Below are 27,615 nucleotides of genomic sequence, written 5' to 3'. Positions count from 1 at the left end.
AGAATGCCAGCCTTGAGTGAAAAAGCCAAGCAAAGAGCCCAAAGGCCTTGAGTTCAAGACCTAGTATAGGCACAAAACAAAATAAAACAAAAAAACTAACAGATTAAAAAAATCATTAGAATAATGGCTACTCAAGGCCACATCTCAGCAGCACAGGTATGTGTTCTCTGTGAAATTCTCCTTGATTGCCACGCTTCCTTTCATCATCATCCTTGGCCACTAACACTATTATTCATGGCACTATTTAAATACTGTGAAACTGTGGACTATTACATGTACAATGCTCCCTGAGGATAGTCATTCATCTTCTCAGTACCTGACACTCAAGGGAAACGCAGTAAGTGCTGGTGGACCTTGTAATGACCTTGGGGCTTGGGTAGTGCTGTCCTTACCTTGCATGCACACCAGTGAAAGATGACATGATATCCACAAGTTTATTTCCCACCTCCTTCCCTCCTTCCCAGCCTTCTGAGGCAGCGATGGACAAGTTCCACACATGGAAAAGCAAGACAACTGCACTCATAAAACTTGTTTTGTTTTTGTGCGCCAATACTGGGGCTTAAAACTCAGGAGCTCATGCCCTTGCTTAGCTTTTTTCTCTCAAGGCTGGCACTATACCACTTGAGCCACACCTTGATTTCTGGGTTTGGGGTGGTTAACTGGAGATAAGAATCTCTTGGGGGGCTGGGGATATAGCCTAGTGGCAAGAGTGCCTGCCTCGGATACACGAGGCCCTAGGTTCGATTCCCCAGCACCACATATACAGAAAACGGCCAGAAGCGGCGCTGTGGCTCAAGTGGCAGAGTGCTAGCCTTGAGCGGGAAGAAGCCAGGGACAGTGCTCAGGCCCTGAGTCCAAGGCCCAAGACTGGCCAAAAAAAAAAAAAAAAAAAAGAATCTCTTGGGGTTATCTTCAAACCTCAATCCTCAGACCTCAGCCTCCTGAGTAGTGCGGATTACAGGCATGAGCCACGTGCATACACACCTGTTATAACTTTCAGGAAGCTCTTTAGATACAGAAACAAAACCCCAACCTATTCAGACTGAATCGCCGAAGTTCTAAGTTTATATTCGAGTCCTTTACCTTTCAAGATGTCCAATTTGCTCTATCTTCTACATGAGGACACTGAAGAGCTTTCTAAGAACAATCCCAGCCACACAGAAGGGAACGATGAGGTCAAAGTGGAATGACACCAGCTAGTTTCACACTCACGCCTAGAAGGACAAAAGTGGGAAAGTTTATACCTAAGTTTATATTGACTCTGAAAGAAACTACCCATCCTCCATGCTGTGTGGCCAAAGCAATATTTGCAAGAAGAAACAGTGAGAAACCAATTAGGTCAAAAATAAGGAAGGCAAAGCCACCAAAAACTCAAAACACAGCTGAAAGATAGGAACGAACACCTTAGCTCAAATCTACCCAAATACAGACTACTGAAGCTAATGGGAGCCTGCAGGGCAAAATCTACCAGACACAACAATCTCATTTGATTTTTTTTTTTTAAACAGAGTATCTCTATGATAGCCTTAGACTTGGCCTTAGACTTTCAACCCTCCTCAGTTTCCCGAGTGCTGGGATTACAAGCGTGTATCATCCAGCCAGGACGAAAGTGTGACTTGAGTCATTTAACTTTTTCTATAACTACAAATGGCAACCACAGGTGGACTTTTGTGCCAAGTCTTCTCTGGGTCCCTGTTCTTAACATAGAGAAAGTGTTGAAAAATATCACAATCTAAAAGGCAGGTGTCCATAAAATAATTTAATTTTTAAAAGTAGTAGGTCAGGTGTTGGGGGCTCATACTTGTAATCCTAGCTACTCAAGAGGCTGAGATATGAGGCTCACAGTTCAAAGCCAGCCCAGAGAGAAAAGTTCCTGAGATTATTATCTCCATTAATCAGCAAAAAGCTGGAAGTTGAGGTAGCTTAAGTGGCAGAGCACCAGCTTTGAGAAAAACAAGCTTAGAAAGAGTGGATGCCCTAAGTTCAAGCCCCAGTACTTGCACAAAGACAAACAAAACAAAAATCAGTAGGTAGGGGCTGGGAATATGGCCTAGTGGTAGGAGTGCTTGCCTCGTATACATGAAGCCCTAGGTTCGATTCCTCAGCACCACATATATAGAAAAAGCCAGAAGTGGCACTGTGGCTCAAGTTGGCACAGTGCTAGCCTTGAGCAAAAAGAAGCCAGGGACAGTGCTCAGGCCCTGAGTTCAAGGGCCAGGACTGGCAAAAAAAAAAAAAAATCAGTAGGTATAAAGGAAAAAATAAAATAAAATTGGTCTAGAGTCAGATTTGTTAACCTGGGATTGGCTGGCTCCGAGCAGTCTGTACACAAACTCTACAAAGATGGGTGGTTGTGATCTTGCTAGAAAAAACTTGGATCTTCACTTCAACTTACCTCTAGGTAAATGTTATTAGCCTTTGACTTTGGATTTAGTTTTAACAGTTCATAACAATATTAGCAATCCTAGCCAAAAGAACCACTATACATGTTCAGATCACACTGGTTGTTGAAGACACCCAATATAGTATGTATGCCCATTGCTCGTTCCAAACTACAGTACTGCCCAGTGCCAGTGCACACATCTGTAAACCTAGCTATTCAGGAAGCTGAGATCTGAGGATCACAGTTCTAAGCCAGCCCATGCACAAAAGTCCATGAGACATTTTGCTCCACTTAACTAGATAAAAAAAAAAAAAGGCTGAAGTAGACATATGTGGTTCATACCAGTCTTGAGTAAAAAAATGAAGAGAGAACACTCTAGCCCTGAGTTCAAGAATACTGGCACAAACTAAAAAATATATATATATATATATATATATATATATATATACAGCATCATTTCACCTGAAACTACATTTTATCATCCAGTGTTATAAAGAAACACATAAATCACTATAGCACAATGAACATTTTGACAACTATTTCTATTTTATCTGGAATTTAATGAAGCTAATGCTCATCTAGACCACCAAAGGAGTACAAGGGCCATAAATGGATTAAGAACTCAGCCAGATTCTGGTGGCTCACACCTATAATCCTAGCTACTCAGGCAGAGGCGGAGATCTAAGGATGATGTGTTCAAAGCCAGCCTGGATAGGAAAGTCCATGCCTCAAGAATATCTACTTAATCACCAAACAGCTGAAAGTCATGGAACTGTGGCTGAAGTAGAAGAGCATCAGCCGTGAGAAAAAAAGCTAAGGGATAGCACCCTGGCCCTGAGTTCAAACCTCAGTATAAGTACAGAAAAAAGGGGGAGGGGGTTGAGGACTCTGATCTAAAACAAAGTTTCCACAGAACCTACCATCATATTCACTAAGAAAGCTAGAAGAATCAGAGTAAGCCATTTCATCCATGATTTCACAACTGAAGATTAAGCAGCCAGGAGGCCGAGAACACATTCAAGGCCACAAACGTTGAACATCTAGGTTGGCACTGGCCATCTGTCTTCCTATCCTTCTACCTCAACCTCCATTTACACCTGTACAACTGCCAACTAATGTCCCATCAATACATGGAAACCGGCCACTACATGGAAATTAAGCCAGACGCTAGCAGCTCACATCTATACCTCCTAGCTACTCAGAGGGCTGAGATCTGAAGATTATGGTTCAAAGCCAGCCTGGGCAGGAAAAGCCTGTGTGAGTCTTATCTCCAATTAACCAGCAAAAATGACAGATTTGGAGCTATGGCTCAAATAGTAAAGTGCCAGCTAGCCTTGAGCAAGAAAACTAAAATAGAGCACAAGACACCTTTGAGTTCAAGCCCCAGGATCAGCACACATAAAAAGATTTAAAAAATATATAAAACCAAAACTCAATCCCAAAGAACAAGAATGGTTTATAACATACCTTTTTTTTTCAAATTTTTATTATCAAACTGATGTACAGAGAGGTTACAGTTTCATACATTAGGCATTGGATACATTACTTGTACTGTTTATAGCCTAGTGGCAAGAGTGCTTGCCTCGTATAACATACCTTTTTAAAAAATCAAATATGTTGCTATAATTTTTATAAACACTGAAGTTGGTCTGTTAATGAGACAGAAGATGGGGGAAAAAAGTTAGGCTCCATAGTCTGTCTTTCTCAGAGGTGTCCCAAGTATCTGCAGACAGGCATTAACTTGCTATGCTGAATCGAGTCATGGGTCATTAGAGCAGGTAACATCATCAGCACTTCATATATGGGAGGACGGGAGATAAATATGAGAGATTTGTTTAAAGCCACATAAGCATAAATCATGAAATGGGAAAATAAACTTTTTTTGCGGGGGTGGGGGGAGGAGGGGAATCTTCTGAGACAAGTCTTAGTGAGTTTTCTGCCTAGGCTGGCTTTGAACTGTTATCTCAGATTTCAGTTTCCTGAGTAGCTAGTATTATAGGCATGAGCCGCCAGCAACAGGCTCTATTTTCTTTTCTTTTTGTCTGTTGTGGGCTTGAACTCAGAGCCTGAGCACTGCCCCTGAGCTCTTTTGCTCAAGGCTAGCACTCTACCACTTTGAGCCACAGCTCAAACACTTCCCATTTTTTGAGTGGCTAATTGGAGATGAGAGTCTCACAGGGACTTTTCTGCAGGGGTGGCTTCTAAAGGAGATCCTCAGATCTCAGCCTCTCCTGAGGAGGTAGCTAGGATTATAAGTATGAGTCACCAGTGCCCAGCTTTCTATTTTATTTCTCTTTCTTACAATTTGCTAATCCTTCTTCTGGACTCTGCATACAAGGGCCCAAATTTCTGACAAGACAAACATTGGATTCCTTAATATCTCAAATGCTAACTGACCCTCTATCACTGACCCACATGGATCTTTGTTGGTGTGAGTGTGATGGCTTAAACTCAGGGCCTCACTCTCTTGACTTTTTCTGTTCAAAGCTGGTACTCTATTCCTTGAGCCACAGCTCCACTTTTGGCTTTTTGCTGGTGAACTGGAGATAAGAGTTTCATGGACTTCTCTGCTTGGACTGGCTTTCAAAGGTGATCCTGAGATCTCAGCCTCCAGAGCAGCTAGGATTACAGGTGTGAGCCACTAGTGTCTGGCTCCAGCATGTAACTTTTATGTGGACACTCAATCACCTTCCTGCTGAAGTCACTACCCATTTGCCTTAACCAAGGTCTTAACTTTGTGTCAATTCTTTTCTACCTTAGAGACCATCTTGTGAAGAAGTTTGTGTCCATTTCTCTACCTTGTCTAATAACTTCATTAAGTTACCCCAACTGGATTCCAGTTTAGCTTTCAACTCATTCCTCTCTCACACTTTAAAACCCACTCTTTCTTATCCTCTAGGAGGGCAGACCGGGCAACTTCCTTTATACTTGGTACCCTGCACCTAAGGCCCCAGGCGATGCTATTACAGGCCTCGGACAGCACAACCAGCCCTGCTGCTGTTTTCCTTCAGTTATCTCCATCCCACTCATCAGCCTCACCCAACACTAACCCGTGGCATCTTAAGTCTTTGCAACTTCCAGAGGCCCAAGACGAGGGCTCCACTCGGAAAGCCACTGGCGTGTTTCCCAACCCCAAGAATGACTCAGTGACCCCGACCACCGCCCGCTCACCTGCGGGAGCCCTTCGCGACTTCCACGTTCTTCCAGGCTTTCACCTCCCTCCACCCTTCAACAAGTCACTGGCCTGCAAAGTCTCCTCTACTTCCATCCATCTCGGGGGGGGGGGGGAGGCAGAGGGCTGCAGACCCCCACAAACAACCTCAATTCTCTGGTTTGGCTCGCGATCTCGCTCTTCCGACGCCCCTTTATCCCTAGACCCCGGAGACCCCCTCCGAAATCCTGCTTAGGACACCATCTCCAACACCCCGGGAGATGCCTGGCTCCAAAGGCACCCCGCCCCCCCCACGGGCTCCCCAGACCCAACTCCCCAGGCCCGCCCCCGGCCCCCGCCCCCGGCTCCCGCTCCCGGTGGCGGCGGCCCCAGGCCCCAAAGCAGCTCCCAGCACGCGGACGCGGCCCCCCGCCCGCCGCCCCTACCCTCCCCCTCCCCCTCCCCCTCCCAGGTGCCGCTCACCAAGGCGGGTGGGGGAGAGCCGGGCGCAGGGCCGCGCGGGGGGCTTCGGTCCGGGAGGCTCTCAGCCCCGGGGGGCCGGGGCCCGGGCCAGCGGCAGTGGCGGCGCAGCGTCTCCCCCCGGCGGCGGCGGCGCCGTCCCACTCCCGCAGGCACACATAGGCTCCATTGTCCGCCGGCGCCTCCCCCTTTCCGGCTCCCTCAGGCCCCGCCCCTTCCCCTCCCCTTCCCCTCCCCCAGGCCCTCCCCCAGACGCACCGCGCCACGAAAGGTACGGCCGGCCCCGCCTGGGACGCCCGGGAGGACTGCTCCTCCCACAGCCCCGCCGTCCCGCCCTCCCCGCCGCCGGGAAGGGCCCGCCCCCTCCCGGGAATGTCAGCGGTCCCCCCCCTCCCGGAACGCGCGCGGTGGTACCAACCTGGCCGCCTCCCCCCTCCCGGTCCCCCGCCTTCCCGCCGAGGCCACGCCTTCTGCCCCGCCCCACCGAGGCCACGCCTCCTGACCACGCCCACTTAAATTTTACTACGGCCCCGCCCCGCCGGTACCACCTCCGGTTTGCATGGCCACGCCCCTTGGCGTCATCCCGCCGGAGGTGGCGCCCACTCCCCCCCCCACCTTAAAGAGACAGAGCACACTTTCTCAAGTGAAAGAACCTCTCCGATGGGGCCCGCGGGGTGGGAGGCGCGGCCAGGGAGGTGCTGTCCTTCCCCGCACGGTCCTCCCCACGCACACCTAGGGGAATCCCGCAGCCCCGAGACCCGCCATAGGGGATCGGGAACGATCCTGGAAGGGGGGGGGGGAAAGGGCGGGGTAGAATTTGGCCATCTTTGACAGAAGCGGGCAGGGAGCTGCTAAGGACCCGGCGTCTCCCTCACTCTGGCGGGCAGCCGCGGGCCGGGCCTTGTCCTTCGTCCTCCGGATCCCCGGCACCCGGACGCCCCCTGTCCACCCCGCAGTCCCGGACCCGGACTCCCCCTCTCCACCTTGGGTCCCGCAGGCACCCGGACGCCCCCTGTCCACCCGGGCCCCCGCAGCGCCGGCACCCGGACGGCCCCTCTCCACCCCGGATCCCGCTAGCACCCAGACGCCCCCAGTCCACCCCGCAGCCCCGGCACCCGGACGCCCCCTCTCCACCCAAACCCCGCGGGCCCCGCCCCGCCCGGCTGAGGGGTCCGCAGAGGGGACCCCTCAAATGGCTTCCCAGCCACGATCTTCCTCCCCTGGTTTTCCAGAAAGCGGAGAGCCCGTGGGTCCGACGCCGGGCCCGGAAAGTGAGAATGGGTGCCCATTAGATGACACTTCTCGGAGGAAAATTGACTGCGTCGTGGGGGAAGCGTGCGGTGGAATCCGAGCAGACCCACGGACCGCGGTGACACACCTGCGGGTCTGCCGCCCTCCCCAAAGATGCCCTGAACCCCTGGACCTCTCGTCAGTGCTGCCCGAGTCTCTGCCTCACTCACATGAAATCACGCTGGCCCGATGGAGGCAGGTCTGCCTGTGATACAAGATATGTTTTCTCCCCAAAGATGGATAGAAAGCAACACTGCCCAAGCAAGCTAAATAGCCATTTCTGTGTCTTTTGCTTGGCTATAAAATAGGAAACCCTCCTTTTCTCTTAAATTGTGCCTGTACTGGGGCTTGAACTCAGGGGCCTGGGCCCTGTCCCTGAGTTTTTTTCTGCACAAGGCTAAAGTTCTAGGACCAGGGAGAGCCACAGTTCCACTTCTGGCTTTTGGCTGGTTAGTTAGCCCTCAAGAGTTTCATGGAGCCCGGTGCTGATGGCTCATGTCTGTAACCCCAACTACTCAGCAGACTGAGGTCTGAGGATCGCGGTTCAAAGCCAACCAGGACAAGAAAGTCCATGAGACTCTTATCTCCAATAAACTACTTCGAAAAATCTGGACCTGATGCTGTAGTTCAAGAGATAGAGCACTAGCCTTGGGCACAAAAGGGCTCAGGGACAGCACCCAGACTCCAATCCCCAGGACTGGGAAAAAGTTTCATGGGCTGGCTTCCAACTATAATCCTTAGATCTCAGCCTCTTGAGCAGCTAGGGCGGATTCCAGGAGTGAGTCACCTGTGCCCAGTGAAGCCTCCCTTCACAAAATGGTGCTATTGTAAAGAATGGTGCAAAAAAAACCCTCTAAATTTGACATTTACATTGCTTATACTAACTATGCATGATAGTTCCTTTCCCCCTTTATGTTTTCCGTCACAGAGAAGACAGGAGAAGATGTCTTGCTATCATTTTTCATAGGATGCAAGCAAGCAGTCATGGTATAGAAACATGCCAGTCGAGAGTTTTAAGTGATTTGGAAAGGAAGCAACTTCCGAATAGGAAATAATTAAAATCGAGTGGGAGTTTGGGGTTAACTTTTGGCTTTAGAATATTATATAGCCAAGAACCTCTGCAAAAGAAGGCAAGGATAGAAGTCAAATATAGACAGCCAAACCAAGAATATGCAAGAAATATTTGGACCTTGCATGCATCTATGAAAACATTATGATGAAACCCATTAAAAAATAATACAAGAAAGATTTTTAGCTCTGCACCTGTGGCTCATGTTTGTAACCCTAGCGACACGGGAGCCTGAGCTGTAAAGATCATGGTTCAAAGGCACCCCAGGCAGGAAAATCTGTCCAATTAACCAACAAAAAGGTGGAAATAGAGCTATGGGCTCAAATAGTGGTAGAGTGCTAGCCTTGAGCAAAAAGGTTTTTAAAGGGGGGAAGAGGAGAGGAACAGGAAGTCGTAGAGGAGATAAATACAATCAGACCACATTATATGCATGTATAGAAATATCATAATGCTAGTACTTACACTGTGCAATTCATATATGCTAAGAAAAAAAGACTTTGGAATTACTAATGTAGGTGAAAAAAGTCATAGATTATATAGTAGGTTTTATCTATAACAGAAAACTGCCAGATAAGCCTCAGTCTGGGATTTGTCAGACCAGTTACCTCTGTTCAGCAAGCTCAAAATACAAACTCATTATGACAATAATACACATATTTTTGTTAAACTCTTAATCACTTTCAGCTAGACATTAGATTCTCATGCAACTAGGTTTCAAAGCTCAAAATTATCTATTGAATCAGAAGAAAAATGCAAGCAAATGTTAAATGCACAGCGCTGGGAATAAAAGCAATATCACAAATTTAAATATGCCAAAAATAAAATCATGAAATCTAAAGGTTAGAGTCTCCATAGTAATTTTAGCTTAGCAACATAACACATGGATGAGAAAGGTATTTTTAAAATATTATTTGTTCTATTAAATAGTTTACATTCATTAGAATATTTGTCCTCTGACTTTTCTAGCTCCTGCAAGTCTCTAGTTTGAGCATGTTATGTATACAGAAGCACTAATGGGTAATGGTAAAAACATGTTTTTAAAAAGCATCCTATAAATAAAAGCTTCCAAGTTTCTACTGCTCTCAAAACTCTAAAATGAGAAATCGTTTCCCCTGGAAATGGTAAAATTGTTCAATAATAAGGGCTTTTGATAGTAAAGAAACCTACTTTTAATTTTCTTTTTTTTTTTCAAATTTTTATTGCCAAACTGATGTACAGAGAGGTTACAGTTTCATACGTTAGGCATTGGATACATTTCTTGTACTGTTTGTAACCTTGTCCCTCATACCCCCTCCCCCTCCCCCTACTTTTAATTTTCTTACTGAAATGTACTTCTAAAGATGATAGAAACTCCAATGTATTGTGCACATGGGTGGTCAAGTTAGGACCTGTGTTCTTCAACTGATCATGCTATTTGTTATTATTGGTTGTGTACTGTTACTGTGTTTTCTATCTGCATGGTCCATTTTCAAGTTAGAGGAACAGGAAGTTTTGTTTAAAATATCCAAATTAGAATGGTGAAGCCAGGTGCTGGTAACCTTATGTCTATCTATCATCCTAGCTACTTAGGAGGTTGAGATCTGAGGATTGAAGTTCAAAGCCAGCCTGAGCAGGAAAGTTTTAGAGACTCTTATCATCCTAGAAGTGGAGGTGTGGTTCAAGTGGTAGCGCACTAGCCTTGAGTGAAAAAGCTAAGGGATAGCACATAGGCCCTGAGTTCAAGCCCCGGTCCTGATATGCACATGCATCAATTTTTAGAATTAAGTCTCATTTCTAAGTTGCTATGTGTTTTACTTAGGCTCAGAGCTTCAGGGGTAACCCCGACTCCATACTGTCTACTGCATCTTCTTGGTTAATAGCATCCACAGATTATTCTATAATTTTATTGCTTTTACTGTGTAAGTTAGGATGGTTACCACTGACATCCCCATCTCTAGCTCCTGTCAGCTGTCAATTCTACATGCTCTTTCCAGGCAGATCTTCCTAAAAGACCTTTTCACACACATTAGTTCCTGCTGTAGGCACCATGCTAATGATCTACCCTGAGATCCTAACATTATGTTATACTAGAATTTTTTTTTAAATACTAGCTTTACAATCATTGAGACCTCAGTTTAAACACTGGACTATATTTTTGTTGTTGTTGATTTTTTTTGGCCAGTCCTGGGCCTTGGACTCGGGGCCTGAGCACTGTCCCCGGCTTCTTTTTGCTCAAGGCTAGCACTCTGCCACTTGAGCCACAACACCACTTCTGGCCATTTTCTATGTATGTGGTGCTGGGGAATCAAACCCAGGGCTTCATGTATTCGAGGCAAGCACTCTTGCCACTAGGCCATATTCCCAGCCCATGGACTATATTTTTGTAGCTAAGTAACTTCAGGCAATAGACAAAACAAAGCTAAACAATGTATTTTTCTTTCTCATGCATTTCAATAGTAGTTGTTTCTATCATTAGTTCTAAAACATATCCTAAACTGATGTGTTTACAGCTCATGCCTGTAGTCTTGGCTTCTCAGGAAGCTGAGATCTGAGTATTGAAATTGGAAGCCAGCTGGGGCACGAAAATCCATGAGACTCTTATCTCCCATTAACCACCAAAAAGCCAGAAGTGGAGGTGTGGCTCAAACAGTAGAGCACTAGCCTTGAGTGAAAAAGTCAAGCAAAAATGTGAGGTCCTGAGTTCAAGCTTCATTACTGACACAAAACTTTTTTTCCTGAAGTTTAGTTAGTGCCCACTGTGTGTCAGGTACAAAGTACTGAAGATTGTAAAGTATACAAGGAAATATAAGACATGTTTCCTCATGTTGGGATCTGGAATCTCTAGTTAGGAATACTGACAAATAAATATCTATAATTAATTATATTAAGTGCTGTGATAGGGATAAATAAACACCAGGTGTTGGGACATATGGAAGAGAGGTAGCTATGCAGACAGGAGAATTAAGGAATGCAAAAAGACCCAAGCAGATTCTTGAAGAATACGTGGGAGTCAGCCAGGCAAAGGACTCTGAAATGTATGAAGGCTCAGCTGGGTGACAACGGATGTATAAATAACCACTAGGCAAGAGAGATGGTAATAAATAAATGGCAAAAAGTAAAACCGGTGCAAAGGCAATAAGAGGAGATACATTACTTGAAGGGAATGGCGTGAGCTACACTGTTTCATGGGGGAGAAGGGATTGAACCGGCTTTGGCTTCCGACAGCAGGGGCCCAGGCCTCCCTCTCTTCAGCATCCCCCTCCCAGCCTGCTGGGGTGAAGGTGGTGATGATAGGTAGGTATTCTTATGAGCTTTGAGCTTCAGCTGCCCCAGAACACATATAAGGGGAAATATATAAAAGACATTATAAGGAAAAGCAAATAGTCATTTCTACAAGGAGAGGGTCCTGGTTAGAGTGTCTGATTTTGTTGTTGGCTTTTTTCTCTCTCTGTCTCTCTGTCTCTCTGTCTCTGTGTCTCTCTCTCTGTGTGTGTGTGTGTGTGTGTGTGTGTGTGTGTGTGTGTGTGTGTGTGGTGTGTGCCAATACTGGGCTTGAACTCAGGGGCTGGGGGCTGTCCTTTAGCCTTTTCTGCTCAAGTCTGGTGCTCTACTACTTGAGCCACTAGCTCTCTACATCCACATTTTTTGCTGATTAATTGTACATAAGAGTCTTTTGGATTTATCTGCCAGGCTGGCTTCTAACCAAGATCCTGAGATCTCAGCCTCCTGAGCAGCTAAGAGCGCAGGCATGAGCCACCAGTGCCCGGCTGTCACATCTGGTTTTCAATGGCTGCTGTGTCACTCAGCAATGATTCCTTTTGCTTCTGGAGCTATGTGCTAGTAAATTAATGACTATGTGTTGATCTGTACAAGTAATACCTGATGCAAAATGAAGTGCTATGACTATCATGTTTGGTGATCTCTGGATTGTCTAAGGTGCATTGGCTCAGGGAGAGATTTGGAAGCATTGAGTAGACCACTCACTGGCCTGTTCTCAGTGCTCCTGACACTTCTCTATATTCTGCACTACATTTCTATCTTCAGAGCCAGGCACAGTAGTCCACACCTGAAATCCTCAGGGGCCATTCAACAGGCTGAGGCATGGGGATAGAGGTTCAAAGCCAGCCATGAAACATTACCTCTACCTTACTAGCAAAAAGGTGGAAGTGGGAGTGTGGCTCACATGGCAGCATGCCAGCCTTGAGCGCCCAGCCCCTGAGTTGAAGCCTCAGTACTGGCACCCACAGAAGAATAAATTTAAAAATTTTAAGTAAAGAAATAAAGCATAAATATCATTATAGTGTAAAATTTTGTTTTTTAGATCCTTATATTTAGATCATTGTATTTCATTGCATCTATGTTTTAATCCTATGTATTTAATGTTATGAGTTTAAATCATTACTCTGGTTTTCATGGAACTGGGCTAGAGGAACTGTACCCAGTCTCCACCCTGTTTAGTGCTTGCGGGCGCGCACACCCCCTCCTGAAGTCCCAGCATTAAAGAGCATTTCCTTAGGGATTTTTTTTTAAGATGCTCATTAAAATGCAAACGTCCCCAAAGGGGAGGAACTTCCTGGGAGTGTGATTAGTTAACCCCTTAAGTGAGGTTGTTCGCCAGCCAGCTAGCTGAACACATCCTGAGCCCAGACTAAACATGCCAGCAACCTCCTGCACAGAGCAAAGAACCAGGCTTAGGGCAAATAGACTGTTCCAGAAGGAAGAAAGATGGCTGGGGAGGAAAGGAGTGGTACCAGGCTTGTATTCGAGTTCAAGTTCCAAGGTTTAAGATACACAAAATAAACACACTAGCCACAGCTAACACTAGCTAAGTTAGATTCTCCATTGGGCTTTAACTTTGTGCCTGTGGGGGCAGGGAAGAATCTAGAAACACAGTGGAGCATGAATGTGTTGTGGGGGATGTGACATTTGAGCTGGGTCCAGGGGGAGGAGAGAAGGGCGAGGACTTGGTGGGGGGGGGAGATTGCTGGCTGAGGGGAGGGGTGTTCCAGGCAGTCTGGGTATGGGTCCTGTCTGCACTCAGGATTAGTGCTAAGAGCTTGGGGAGAGTAGAAGCCAGGAAGGAGATAGGCCTGGGATTGTGAGACCACCTTAATTTTAATGCTCAGGAGTTTGCATCTTATCCTTTATCTTTCTGGAACAATCTAAATAGGCTTCATGGAGGAGGTGCTTGTGCTAGGTCTTAAAGCATGACAGAAAATACCAACAGATGGAAATGGGGCTGGGAAAGAGTATTTTGGACAGCAGAGCCAGGAACTCCTGAGTGGGTAAGATTGGTAATGAGAAGGGCACTGGTGGCTGAGGCCTGTGGTCCTAGCTAGTCAGCTAGGATCAAGGTCTGAAGGCAACCCCAGGTAGGAAAGTCTATAAGATTCTTTTTTTAAAAAAATCTTTTTTTGTCAGTCATGGGGCTTGAACTCAGGGCCTAGGTGCTGTCCCTGAGCTCTTTCACTCAAGGGTAGCACTCTGTTATTTGAGCCACAGCTCCACTTCCAGTTTTCTGGTGGTTAATTGGAGATATGAGTCTTGTGAGCTTTCCTGCCAGGATTGGTTTTGAACTGTGATCCTCAGAACTCAGTCTCCAAAGTAGCTAAGACTACAGGCATGTGTCACCAGCACCCAGTTCTTAGAAAATTTGTATGTCCAGTTAAGCAAAAAGCCAGAAGTACACCTGTGGGTCAAGTGGTAAAGCAATAGTCTTAAGCAAAAAGGCAAAAGGACAGCACCTAGGCCCTGAGTTTAAGGCCCAGGCCCAGGCCCAGCAAAAGAAGGGGGAGGGAGGAAAGACAGAGAGAGAGGGAGAGGAGAGAGAGGGAAAGAGGAAGGGAAGGGGGAAGAGAGAGAGTGGGAGGAAAGGGGGAAGAGAGGAGAGAGGAAGGAAGGAAGAGAGAGAGGAGAAATGAAGGAAGAAGAGAGAAAGGAAGGAAGGAGGTTGGGCTAGGAGGAAGACAAGGGGACTCAAGTTGGGGCTTCTCTAGTAGTCCTTGAAGGGGATGATGAGGCCCTTTGCCTCTGGTCTGAGTAATGGAGTATAAACTCAGGGCATTGCACTCTTTTCTGGCTTTTTCATTCAAAGCTGGCGTTCTACCACTTGAGCCACAGCTCCATTACTGGCTTTTTGCTAATTAATTGGAGTAAGAGTCCCATGAATTTGCCTTCCTGGGTTGGCTTTGAACTATAGTCCTCAGATCTCACTTCCTGAGTAGCTAGGATCATAGGCATACATTATCAGTGACCAATAATGGGTCTTGTTTTGAGTATACATGCCCAATCTCCATGCTTGGGGGGATGAGGAGGAGGCTAGGCTGCTGGAGGTGGGGGCGGGGGGAGCAAGCTGAATGCAGGGGATGAATGTATCACCAGTCAGTTGACGACCCCCTAACAAGGCAACAGGAGCACTGAGCTGTAAACCTAGGCAAGTCTCTACTCTGCTCAGGAGCACACTTTTTGTTGTTGTTTGGTTTGTCTTCTTGTTGGAAAAGCAGGTGCTAATAAAACTTATCACCCCCTCATCCTTTGGGAGTGCTGGGAAGAGCAACCAATATATATACATAAATAAACTGAGAGCTCCCAACAAGAACAAGGTGTGCTAGAAATGCTCAACATCCTCAACAACCATAAATTCAGCCACCCCTTCGCCAAGATTGTAAACAAGGTGTCTCTTTAAGAGCAGATGTAGTTAACCAAATACTAACTTAGAGGCTGTCTATATAACCTCCAACAACATGCAAACACCAGATTAAATCCAAACACCAGATTTCCAAGAGTTCTCTCAGTAGAGGATCTCAAGGTCAACCTAACACTTCTACTAAACTGGCCCAGACTACAGAAATTAATTAACATTAAAATTACATCATCTTCCCTTCCTTTTCTTCTGATGTGTGACTAATACCAACATCCCTCCTGCTCCTCCAACCTGTACCCTTTTGTGTGTGTGTACCAGTATTGGGACTTGAACTCAGGGCCTTGGGCTTTTGCTTAGCTTTTTTGCTAAAAACGTCTGCACTATCACTTGAGCCACACCTCCACTTAGCTTTTTGGTGGTTACTTGGGGTTTTCTGCCCAGGCTGGCTTTAAACCATGATCTGCAGATCTCAGCCTAATGAGTAGCTAGGATTACAGGTGTGAGCCACTTATGCCTAACTGTATAACATGTACTCTTTCTCACACCTCTTATGTCCATCGCTTGACAAAATGATGCCATATGAAATATTCAGATGTATGCAACTCATCCAGGAAGAAGTCTGTCATACAAAAACACTAAAAGAAAAATGAGGAAACAGCAACCACAGCAACACAGGTAAAATGACAAAGATTGCAAATCTAGCTGTAAAGGGACACCTCTCTAATTATATGTTGCATGCATAGCAAATCTCTTTTAATAAATCCCATCTCAAGGTCTACTCCCCTAAAGAGCAGATTGGGTTGGTAATAACTCCTGTCCTCTGTGGTTGGGAAAATCCAATTTTCACACCTAGTAAATGAAATAACTCTAAGGGCAGGTGGGGTGAGCCGTTAGCAGAAGGTTAAGGGCGATGCATCATGTAATGGCTCTTTTGGGAAGGCCAGCTAGAGATTTGCTCTTTTTATGCCAGTTGATGCTACTTGGCCAACAAACCTCCAACCTCGGAGGCTACAAAGCTTGAGCCTTTCGTGTGTGTGTGTGTGTGTGTGTGTGTGTGTGTGTGTGTGTGTGTATATATGTGTGTGTGCGCATGCGCACATGCACACATATGCACCAGTACTGGAGTTTGACATGTGTCACATGGACATTACTGTCCAGGCTAGCTTTGAACTACAATCCTAGATCTCAGCCTCCTGAGTAGCTAGGATTAAAACTTGAACCTTTATCACATGCTATCATGAATGGATAAGCTCTATGATTATGGTTCATGCCTGTGCAAGGCATGGCTCTGGCCTTTTTGTCCTGCATAGTAGGGTAGTGTAGTGTCAGGAGATCAGCCTAGACTGACTCCATTCCTGACTTAGTGACAAAGAGATGGAATTGGAGCTGGGTGCTGGTGGCTCACACCTGTAATCCTAGCTTCTCAGGAGGCTGAGATCTGAAAACTGTGGTTTGAAGCTAGTTTGGGCAGAAAAGTCTGAGAAACTCTTCTTTCCAAATAACCTGGGGGGGAAAAAAGTCAGAAGTAGCAGTGGAGCTGAATAGTTGAGCTCCAGCCTTGAGTGAAAAAGCTAAGAGACAGAAATCAGGCCCCAGGACTGGAGTTTAAAAAAAGGGGGCACAGAGGTGGGGGAGCAGACTGGGGAATTGTGAATTTGAAGCACTCTGGTCTAGGTAGTGAGACCCTATCTCAAAACTCTGTGTGTGTGCATTAGTGTGTGTGTGTGTGTGTGTGTATGTGTGCTGGTCTTGGGGTTTGAACACAGGACTTGGACACTCTCCCTGACCTTTTGTGCTCAAGGTTTGTGCTGTGCTAGTTGAACCATATAGCTCCACTTCTGGCTTTTTGATCATCAATTAGAGATAAGAGTCTTTCAAGACTTTTCTGCTCTGGCTAGCTTCAAATTGCGATCTGCACATCTCAGCCTCCTGAGTACATGTGTGAGCCACTGGTGGTGGGCTAAAATACTGCCTTTTTAAAAGAAAGAAATCCAATCATATGATTCCATGCAATATAAGATTCTCTATGCTGGGAATATGGCCTAGTGGCAAGAGTGCTTGCCTCCTATACATGAAGCCCTGGGTTCGATTCCCCAGCACCACATATATAGAAAATGGCCAGTAGTGGCGCTGTGGCTCAAGTGGCAGAGTGCTAGCCTTGAGCAAAAAGAAGCCAAGGACAGAGCTCTGGGCCCTCAGTCCAAGGCCCAGGACTGGTTAAAAAAAAAAAAAAAAAAAAGATTCTTTATATAAAAGTAAGAAATTAAAAGGTAGACAACCTAGTGGAAACAAAGCATTTCTAACAAATGCAACTGAAAAATAATGAATGTTTTAGTCTATGAAAAGCTCATACAAAGATATGAAAAATGTAAATGCCTGAGTTGACATTTAACATCTCACGCACAGAGAATATTAACAGTAAAAAAAATCTTGAACTTGTGAAATTTTTTATAACAAATTTAATCAAAGAAATATAGGCAAATTTTATTTTTCATGAGGGCTTAGCACATAGTAAGCACTTGGTAAATATATGTTGACCTTCTTAAATTAACTGAGAATAAGAAAATTCCATTTCTCAGTGTTATGTGTATGGTCAAATGAACATTCTTATATACACTTGGGAGATGACATTTTAAAAGAATCAGTAGATTGTTTCTCTAAAGGGCAGATAGTAAGTACTTCCAGGTTACAGGAGACAGTAAGTACTTCCAGGTTAAAGAAGACAGTAAGTACTTCCAGGTTACAGGAGATAGTAAGTACTTCCAGGTTATAGGCCATCTTGTCTCTGTGGTGACTGCTCAGAGCTGTCATTGGAGGATGAAAGCAGCCAGAGACATTGCATAAATGAATGAGCATGGCCAGGCTCCAAAAAGACTTTATTTATGGACACTTAACTGTGAATTTCACATAATTTTCCTGTGTCATAAATATTATTTTTCTTTTCATTTTTTTCCTAGGCACTTAAACATGTAAAAACCATTTTTTAACACATGGGCTGTATAAAAACAGGCCAGAGAAAGGATGTGATCCTCAGGTCTTCATTTGCCAGCTCTTGTATTAAAGGAACATTCTAGAAACCAATCTGGTAGACATTAAGAGACTTTAAAAAGGTCATTTGAAAGCTTATCAGTTTTAAAATGATCAGGTACAAACACATTTTTCTCCTCCAAGACAATTTTTTTTTTCAGTTTTGGCCAAACTTTTTATTTAGTACTCTGTAGCTGTTTAGCACACACTTAAATGGTCTTACTGGGGGAGGGAGAGGAGACAATTTTTTATTTGTATCAAATTACAGGGTAGGATACGTAAGCATAAAGTTGTGATGGGAATATTGTAACATAATGTAAAATTATCAAATTATCTCATTATCTAAGGTTTATCACATGTCTAAATGCACACTGAGTAGGTTATTTGGAATGATTTTACGTGATAGATATTTTTTGAACTGTCACTTTTTTAGTAAAAAATTAAAAATTCATACTATCTCCTAATAATTCCTTTCTCAGGAATGATTTATAAGCAAAAAGAATTAAGAAAACACAAAAACATTCACAAAAAAATCATCTAAACATTTGGCAGAAAGAGAATAGCATATTGGACCTTGGAACATTCATAACATAAAATACTATATAGACATAAATCTTTTTTTGTTTTTTGTTTTGCCAGTCCTGCGGCTTGGGATTTAGGGCCTGAGCACTGTTCCTGAGCTTCTTTTGCTCGAGGCTAGCACTCTACCTCTTGAGCCACAGTGCCACTTTCAGCTTTTTCTGTTTATGTGATTGAACCCAGGGCTTCATGCATGCTAGGCAAGCACTCTACCACTAAGCCACATCCCCAGCCTGACATAAATTTTTGTAAAGAAATATTTCATGTCATACAAAGAAAAGCTCATGACATGAAGTTATGTGAAAAAAGAATCAAGATGCAGAATATATACATTGTTCTATCTTAGTTTAGAAAAGCACATATGCATATAATTTGTCTGGATAAAAACATATATATACACACAGAAAAGATGGCAGGAAGTATAACTGCTACTCTAGGTGCTAGGTTAATGCACGATTACATTTTTTCTTCATTTTTTTGTTCTAATTCTCCACCATAAATAGTTATTTTGGTAATCAAGAAAATATACAAATGTCATATCTAAACTAACTGAGGAAAAAATCCAGATTCCAAAGTTTATATTAAATAACAAGAGAAGAAAAGCTTTTCAAATGCAACCTAAGTGCAAAATCCTGATAAAACTCCACTGAAAATGAATTCAAGTAACTCAAAAGTCATCAGAGAAATGACTACAGAAAGGAAAAACAAAAAGCCTTGAATTGCCAGGTGCTAGTGGCTCACGCCTGTAATTTTAGCTACTCAGGAGGCTGAGATCTCAGGATTATGGTTCAAAGCCAGCCCAGACAGAAAAGTCCATGAGACTCTTATCTCCAATTGACCTCAAGAAAATCACAAGTGGCACTGTGGCTCAAGTGGTAGAGTACCAACCTTGAGCTGAAGAGCTTAGGGACAGTGCCCAGGCCCAGAGTTCATGCCCCACAACCAATAAAAAAAAAAAGTCTTGACTCTTGTTTTGGGGTTATGTACTGGGGCTTGAACTCAAGGCCTCGTTCTCTTGGTTAGCTTTTTCACTCAAGGCTGACATTCTACCACTTGAGCCACAGCTCCACTTCTAACCTTTGGCAGCTACTTGGAGATAAGAGTCTCACAGAGGGCTGGGGATGTGACTTAGTGGTAGAGTGTTTGCTTAGCATGCATGAAGCCCTGGGTTTGATTCCTCAGTACCACATAAAGAGAAAAATCCAGAAGTAGTGTTGTGGCTCAAGTGGTAGAGTGCTAGCCTCGAGCAAAAGTAGCTCAGGGTCAGAGCCCAGGCCCTAAGTTCAAGACCCAGGACTGGCTAGAAGAAAATGTCTCACCGACTTTCCTGGTAGGGTTGGCTTCAAACCCTGATCCTCAGATCTCAGTTTTCTGTGTAGCTGGGGCTGCAGGTGGAAGCCACCAGCGCCCAACAATTCTTTCCTTTTCTATTGCATAAATGGGAATTAGGTTTGGCACAAAAAGTTTGGTAGCATGCTTGTGCTTTCAAAATCAAGCTCAAACATTTTTTTCCCCTTCCAGTGTTGGGAATTAAATCCAAAGCCTTGTGCAATGCCAAGCTTGCTTGGCACGTGTTCTACGACTAGAGCCACCCCTCCAGCCTGTAGCTTTTTTGCTGGTTATTTTGTAGATGGAGTCTCTCAGACTTTTCTGCCTGGGCTAACGTCAATTCTCCATCCTCTGGATCTCAGGATTAGGTGAGTGAGCTATCTGAGCCCAGCATCCAAGTTCACATCATTCAAGGAGCACAACCCACTGCTTGTGGTACTTTGAGGATGAGTGGGAGTGACACACACATTCCAATAAGGACACCAAGTCCCTGAGGGAGGAGCCAGGGGAGAATCCTTTCACCCACAGAGGAAAGTGGTGATGTCCTTCAGTTCCTCTGTGGTTTTGAACTCGACCACAACTCCTCCCTGGTAGTTCTAAGGATTTGCTTTACAGGCATTTGGGTGTGAGTTCCCTTTGGCTCCTCTAATATGTCATTTCCTTCCCGGACACGCCTTCGAGAGGGCCACGCCCCCATGCGAAGCCACGCCCAGACCAAAGCCACACCCCCAGGCCAAGCCACGCTCATCCCAGGACTAGCTACGCCCCAAGAGAAGTCGCGCTTCATGAAGACCATGCCCCACCCCCAAGAAGCCACGCCCTCTGAGAACACCCCCTCCCCTCCTCTGCAGGAAGCCACGCCCCAGGAGAAAGCCTGTGCTTTCTATTCTCTGAGAACCTTTTCAGACTGGATGAACAAAGATGTGAGCCTGATGCTGGTGTCATTCATTCTCGATGTTCTGGAGGCAGAGATGTGAGGATCAAGGTTTGAAGCCAGAACACACAGACAAATCCGAGAAACCCTTATCTCTACTTAACAACCCAAGAGCCAGAAGTAAAGCTGTGGCTCAAGTGGTAGAGTGCCAGGTTGAGCAGAAAAGCTAAGGGACAGCGCCGAGAAGGAGGAAGGGAGGGAGGGAAGGAGGGAGGGAGGAAAAAAGAGAAAGAGAGGGAGAGAGAGAGAGAGGAGAGAGAAGAGAGAGAGAAGAAGAGAGAGCGCATTACTTGTGCAAAAGAGGAAATGCTTTCTGGTCTGCAATGAATGAAAACATACAGTTGGACATAAACGGAGGAAATATAACACATTCTTTTACTTTATACAAAAGAATGAATGACAAGACAAGGAGGGGACATAAATGCAATGCTCAAATCAAGAAAAGAGAAATCAGAAAAGGATTCCCAAAGTAGTATTCTGGAAGGTGGGCAAACTGCAGTCTCTGAACTGCTGCTAGAGCGCTCAAGTTAATATTTGCCAGACTTAGCATTCCTGGGAGTGTACCCTTGGGATAATGGGCCCCTGCTCTGCATCACGTGACCAGCTAAGGGACAGGATTTCAACCATATCACACACAGCTCTTCTTACTTGCAAGGAAGTGATCTTACTGAGGAAAGCAGTGCAAACCATAAACACATTTACTTAAAAAGGCAAAACTGTGACGTGTGTCCAAGTCGTGACTCACACAATGCTCTAGGGTCACAGCAGCTGACATCTGTATCCAGCATAGCACATACCAGAGTGAATCTGGGACAGAGACTCTACAAGGACAAATGTCAGATATAACCTTTTTTTTTTTTTTTTTTTTTTTTGGTGCCAGTACTTGAACTCAAGGCCTTCTGCCCTCATTTAGTTTTTTCACTCAAAGCTAGGGCTCTACCACTTGAACCACACCTCCAGTTCCCACTTTGTGTTGGTTAAATGGGAAATAAGAGTCTCACTGACTTCTGCCCAGGCTGGCTTTGAATCTCCATCCTCAGATCTTAGCCTCCTGAGTAGCTAGAATTACAGGTGTGAGCTCCAGAGCCTGGAAGGGGAGGAGTCACAATCATTTTGTAAAGAATTTGTAAGTGGCAGGGCACCAATGGCTCATGCCTGTCATCCTAGCTACTCAGGAGGCTGAGATCTGAGGATCCTGTTCAAAGCCATCCCAGGCAGGAAAGTCTGTGAGACTCTTATCTCCAATTAACCAATTAACTGAACTGGTGCTGTGGCTTAATTGGTAGAGCACTAGCCTTGAGCTGAAGAGCTCAGGGACAGCAGCCATGACAGACAAAAGAAGAAGAAGAAGAAGAAGAAGAAGAAGAAGAAGAAGAAGAAGAAGAAGAAGAAGAAGAAGAAGAAGAAGAATTTGTAAGTGCCAGCTATGTCAAGCTAGCTTCCATGTCACAAGAAAAGAGACTGATCTCCTTTTGAGAAGTTTAATGTCTTGTTAGGGAATCATTATGCCAAATACTAGAACTGTAAGGCTAGAAAGTTCATTTCATCTATTCTAATCTCACTCATTTTTCCATCCTTTAGACTAAAATCTTAAAATGTGAAATGGAAGCTGGGCACTTGTGCTCATGCCTATAATCCTAGCTAATCAGGAGGCTGAGTCTAAGGATCGATCACAGTTCAAAGCCAGCCCGGGCAGGAAAGTTTATGAGACTCTTATCTTCAATGAACCAGCACAAAGTGGGAAGTAGAGCTATGGCTCAAGTGGTAGAGCACCAGCCTTGAGTGAAAAAGCTAAAGGATGGTGCCCAAACCCTGAGTTCAAGCTCCAGTACTACCACTCCCCCTCCAAAAAAAGAAAAGAACTCAGGGAGTGAAATGACCACCCTATTCAATTAGCACACCAGCAGAGATGGGATGAAGTTATAACAGTAAGCCTGGGTACCTTTTCCTTATGTATCTTTTGTACTCCAAAGAAACTACAGGCTAAAACAACTATGCAAGTTAGTATAACATAAACCACGCTCACCAAAGCACTGTGGAAGAGAAAGTCAGATAATCAGTTCAATTCTTGTAAGTATTGGGGGTTGAACTCAGGGTCTTGTGTTCTTGCTTAGCTTTTCCCCTCAAGGCTGAAACTCTATCACTTGAGCCATTCTGCCACTTCCATCCTTTTGCTGGGTTCTTTGGAGAGAAGAGTCTCTCAGATTTGTCTGCACAGACTGACTTTGAACTAAGAGTCTCAGATCTCAGCCTTATGAGTAGTTAAGATTACAGGCATGTGCTACCAGTGCCTGGCTATAGGCAAGTGTTTGATGAAAGAAAAGGAAATGCAAAATAATCTAAGACTTTCAATTTGAAGCCCAACAGAACCTAGCATGTATGGGGCTCAATGTATTCTAAATAGAAACTAAATCCAAATCCAATTATTTAGGATCACAGTTAGGTAATTTCTGGTTATTCCAAAACCAAAGACAATCTCAGATGATTCTATTATAATATTTTAGAAGGTTTGTGGATTTTTTTTGACAGTAAAATAGTCCTTTGTCAGATTCATCAAGCCCTGTCCACACAAAATAACAGTATGGTGATGCCTTTTACATAAGCAGACATTTCTCTTTTGATGGTAATAGGTTTGCAAGAATTCTTCTTCCTGTTTTCACCTTGGTTCTCAAGTGTCACGAGACCAACAAGAAGAGAATTTGCTAACAGTGATCATAACCTGTCACCTCAGTCTCATTAGTGCCGGCATTCAGAGAAATAGCTGCATAAAAACATCATCTGGGTGCTGGGAATATGGCCTAGTGGCAAGAGTGCTTGCCTCGTACACATGAAGACCTGGGTTCAATTCCCCAGCACCACTTATATAGAAAATGGCCAGAAGTGCGCTGTGGCTCAAGTGGCACTTGAGCTAAAAGTAGCCTTGAGCAAAAAGAATCCAGAGACAGTGCTCAGGCCCTGAATCCAAGCCCCAGGACCGGCAAAACAACAACAACAACAAAAAAATCCATCATCTGAAAAGTTAGTCAAAACAGGGCCAGGAATGGTAGCACACATCTGTAATCCTAGCTCTGTGGGAAGGAGATGAAGGATAGTGGTTCAAGGATAGCCCACAGAGAAAACACAAGACCCTGAATGGTAAAGTGTAAGAATTAGGACCAGTACTAGCAAGCCATAGTACTGAAAAATAAAAACAAAACCTAGTCAAAACAGAATTAGTATCATATTTAAATGTAACAACAATGTGTGTGTGTGTGTGTGTGTGTGTGTGTGTGTGTGTGTTGTGTGCTGATACTGGGGCTTGAACTCAGGGCCCAGACTCTATCTTTTAGCTTTTTCACTCAGGGCTGGTGCTCTACCACTTGAGCCACAACTCCACTTTCAGCTTTTTTTGCGGGTTAATTGGGGATAAGCGACATAGAGTTTTCTGCCCAGGCTGGCTTCAAACCAGGATGCTCAGATCTCAGCTTCTTGAGTAGCTAGGATTACAGATGTTTTATCCTCTACCATGGACTCAATTTTTTTTTCCTTTTAGCAATATTGGCATTTAAGCTCAGGGCCTTGAGCTCGACAGGAAAGCAGTCTACCGCTGGGCCAAGCCTCCAGCCTTATTTGCTTTAGCTATTTTTTTTTTTTTTTTTGCCAGTCCTGGGCCTTGGACTCAGGGCCTGAGCACTGTCCCTGGCTTCCTTTTGCTCAAGGCTAGCACTCTGCCACTTGAGCCACAGCGCCACTTCTGGCCATTTTCTGTATATGTGGAGCTGGGGAATCGAACCCAGGGCCTCATGTATACGAGGCAGGCACTCTTGCCACTAGGCTATATCCCCAGCCCTATTTTTTTTTTTAAGTTAGGACTTCACTTTTGCCATAGGTAGGCCTCAGACTATAATCCTCCCATCTTCTCCACTTCTCAAATGACGGATTACAGGCACGAGCACATCAGCTTGTTTTTGAGATAAGATTGTCACTAACATTTTTTGCCTAGGATAGCTTTGAACTATGATGCTATTTGTCCATCTGTCATATAACTGGGATTACAAGTGTACATTGCCATGCTTGGCCATCATTTTTTAAAAATATGTTTTAAGTTGATCATGATGATGATACACCTTTGTAGTCCCAGCTACTTGGGAGTCTGAGGTGGGAAGATTAACTGAGTCCAGGAACTGGGACAAGGCTGGGCAACATACTGAGATTCTAATTTATAACTTAATAAATAAAATATGCTAAAATACCTTTTGAACTTCTTAATCCTAAATATGTTTCACCAGTGCCCAAGACTAAATAGCAGTGATTTCCGAAGATGTGTGTGTGGGTGTGTGTATGCACACGTGTGCATGCCAGTAATGGGGCTTGACTAAAGGCCTCACATGCTCCCTTGGCTCTTTCCAACTCAAGGCTGGTGCTCTACCACTTGAACGATAACTCTACTTCTAGCTTTTTGCTGGTTAACTGGAGATTAATGCTATATAGACTTTCTTGCCTGGAACCGACTTTGAAGCTTGATCCTCAGATCTCAGCCTCTTGAGTAGCTAGGATTACAGTTGTGAAAAGTAGTCTGGAGCTACTTTTATGGTTTTCAACATAAAAAAGAGAAGCATGATTGATATAATGAAGAACACCCAGACTCGAGAACCAACCACACATGGCTTTGAACCTGGAAAGGAGTATGATTTCTGGTGACTAATTTGACTATTTATTCAATGGCTGTCAGACTTCAGACACTTTACTAACTACTTGGCACTGGGCATAGAGCAGTGAAAAAGGCAGGAATGATATTTGGTTTGGTGGGGCATATGGGTAATTAAATTAAAATAAAGAGTGAGAAAAAAATCACAGGGCTGTGTTGGGGAGCTAACCTTGACTTGAGACTGGAAGTGTCATTCTAAGCTGGCCTGCCCAGGGGGACTTCCTTATCTTCAAGTTCTTATTTCTAAAACAGTGCTTCTAAGATCCCAAAGTAGCTCTCTGAAATTGTTAATGAATTTTGATCTTTAAAGCCTGGTAGTAGGTCACGCCTATAATCCCAACTACTCCAGAGGCTGAGATATGAGGATCATGGTTCAAAGCCAGCCCGGGAAGAAAAGTTCATGAGACTTTTCTCTCCAATTAATCACCAAAAAGCCAGACAGAAGTGGAGTGGAGGCTCAAGTGGTAGAGAGCCACCTTTGAACCAATAAAGCCAAGCAAGAGGGGGAGGCCTTGAGTTCCAGTCCCACTACCAGCACCATTTTTTTTTTAAAGTATAAAACTTTCTCTTTGGGGCTGGGAATATGGCCTAGTGGCAAGAGTGCTCTGAAACAAAAGGTTCCTTTTAAAGTATTGCTCATGGACATGAACCTGATCATCCAAGAATGCTAAGGGAAATATCAAACAAGATTAATAAGATTTTCAAACCTGCAAACACAATACAACCTCCATTCTGCAGTTCTTTCTGCAAGAAGTTTTCTGGCTTTCAAGTCTTTACTATTTTAGAAATATGTTCTCTAAGATCTAGGCACAGCAAATGGAAAATCTTCTGGAAATGATCCACCATTTTAGATGCTATTAAGAACAGTCATGGGGGGCTGGGAATATGGCCTAGTGGCAAGAGTGCTTGCCTCCTACACATGAAGCTCTCGGTTCGATTCCTCAGCACCACATATATGGAAAACGGCCAGAAGGGGCGCTGTGGCTCAGGTGGCAGAGTGCTAGCCTTGAGCGGGAGAAGCCAGGGAAGGTGCTCAGGCCCTGAGTCCAAGGCCCAGGACTGGCAAAACAAAACAAAACAAAACAAAAAAACTAAAACTTTCTCTTTAATCAATATTTCTGCAAATGGTACATGAGAATTGGAGGCTGGTGCTGCCCAAGGACACATCCCTTTGGCAAAAAAATATCTTCAGCCCAGTGCCAGAGACTCACCTTGACCTCAGAGGCAGGTTCCCATGCCACGGTTACAAGGTTACGGGTGAGTCAGATCTAAAACTCTGGCCCCCTTCAAAGGCTGCTGGTTCTCCTTGTTTAATCAGACATGAAACAAATCGCGTGCTGCGGCAGAGGCGTACAAACATGCTTTAATTACAATATTGTAACACCAATTAGAGATCTATCTAATCGAGGACTCGGCACTTCCTGCTCGGATATTACTCCCATGTTGGGATAATTACTGCTAATTAAGCTTGGAACTAATTAGGCTAAATGATCTCATTTATACCAACAAAGATGACTTCTAGGAGTTCATAAGAAAAACTCCGGTGATTTTTATCATTCCTGGACTATTTGGCATTTCACAGTGGAACCAAGCCCCTCTACTGATGTGGAGGTGCCCACCAGCTTGTGTCTCTGGAATTCTGGTCCTGAGTGGTGGTCAGATCCCCATTTGTCCAAATTCCTCCACACGGGAGAGCCAACCCAGTCAAATCATAGGACCACTCCTGACCAGGGGGTACTGAAAGGTCAATCACAGAGGTCAGCGACTGTGGGCCCAGAGACCCTGCCCCGTCCTTGATCTGTGTCCCTCTGACTTCTCACTTACATTCACCATAGCTCATTGTTATCCCCTCACACACACTGGGGCTTGAACTCAGGGCCTCAAGCTTAGTTTTCCACTCAGGGCTGGGCCTCTACTACTTGAGCCACACACCTCTACTTCTGGCATTTCTGGCATTCTGCTGGTTAATTGGAAATAAGAATCTGGTAATTTTCCACCTGTGCTGGCTTTGAACCACAAGCCTCAGATCTCAGCCTCCTGAATAGCTAAGATTACACAAGCATG

At 44.7% G+C, this 27,615-nt stretch overlaps 1 protein-coding gene across 3 annotated transcripts in view; it reads right to left on the bottom strand.

The window, feature by feature from the left end:
• Nucleotides 1-27,615, bottom strand: part of Bcl9 (BCL9 transcription coactivator) — a 67,436-nt gene that overhangs the window by 18,381 nt on the left and 21,440 nt on the right. For 2 of the 3 annotated variants that reach the window (XM_048351898.1, XM_048351896.1), the window contains exon 2: nucleotides 1,084-1,214. The gene's annotated coding sequence lies outside the window, so the exon portion shown is untranslated. Of the gene's footprint in view, nucleotides 1-1,083; nucleotides 1,215-6,017; nucleotides 6,169-27,615 lie in introns of those variants that run through there. The other variant, XM_048351897.1, reaches the window with a different exon arrangement.

This window comes from Perognathus longimembris, chromosome 7 (genome assembly GCF_023159225.1).
Source record: "Perognathus longimembris pacificus isolate PPM17 chromosome 7, ASM2315922v1, whole genome shotgun sequence".
Classification (NCBI taxonomy): domain Eukaryota; kingdom Metazoa; phylum Chordata; class Mammalia; order Rodentia; family Heteromyidae; genus Perognathus; species Perognathus longimembris.
Note: the sequence above shows the minus strand (reverse complement) of the source record. Positions and strands in the feature narration are given on the sequence as shown.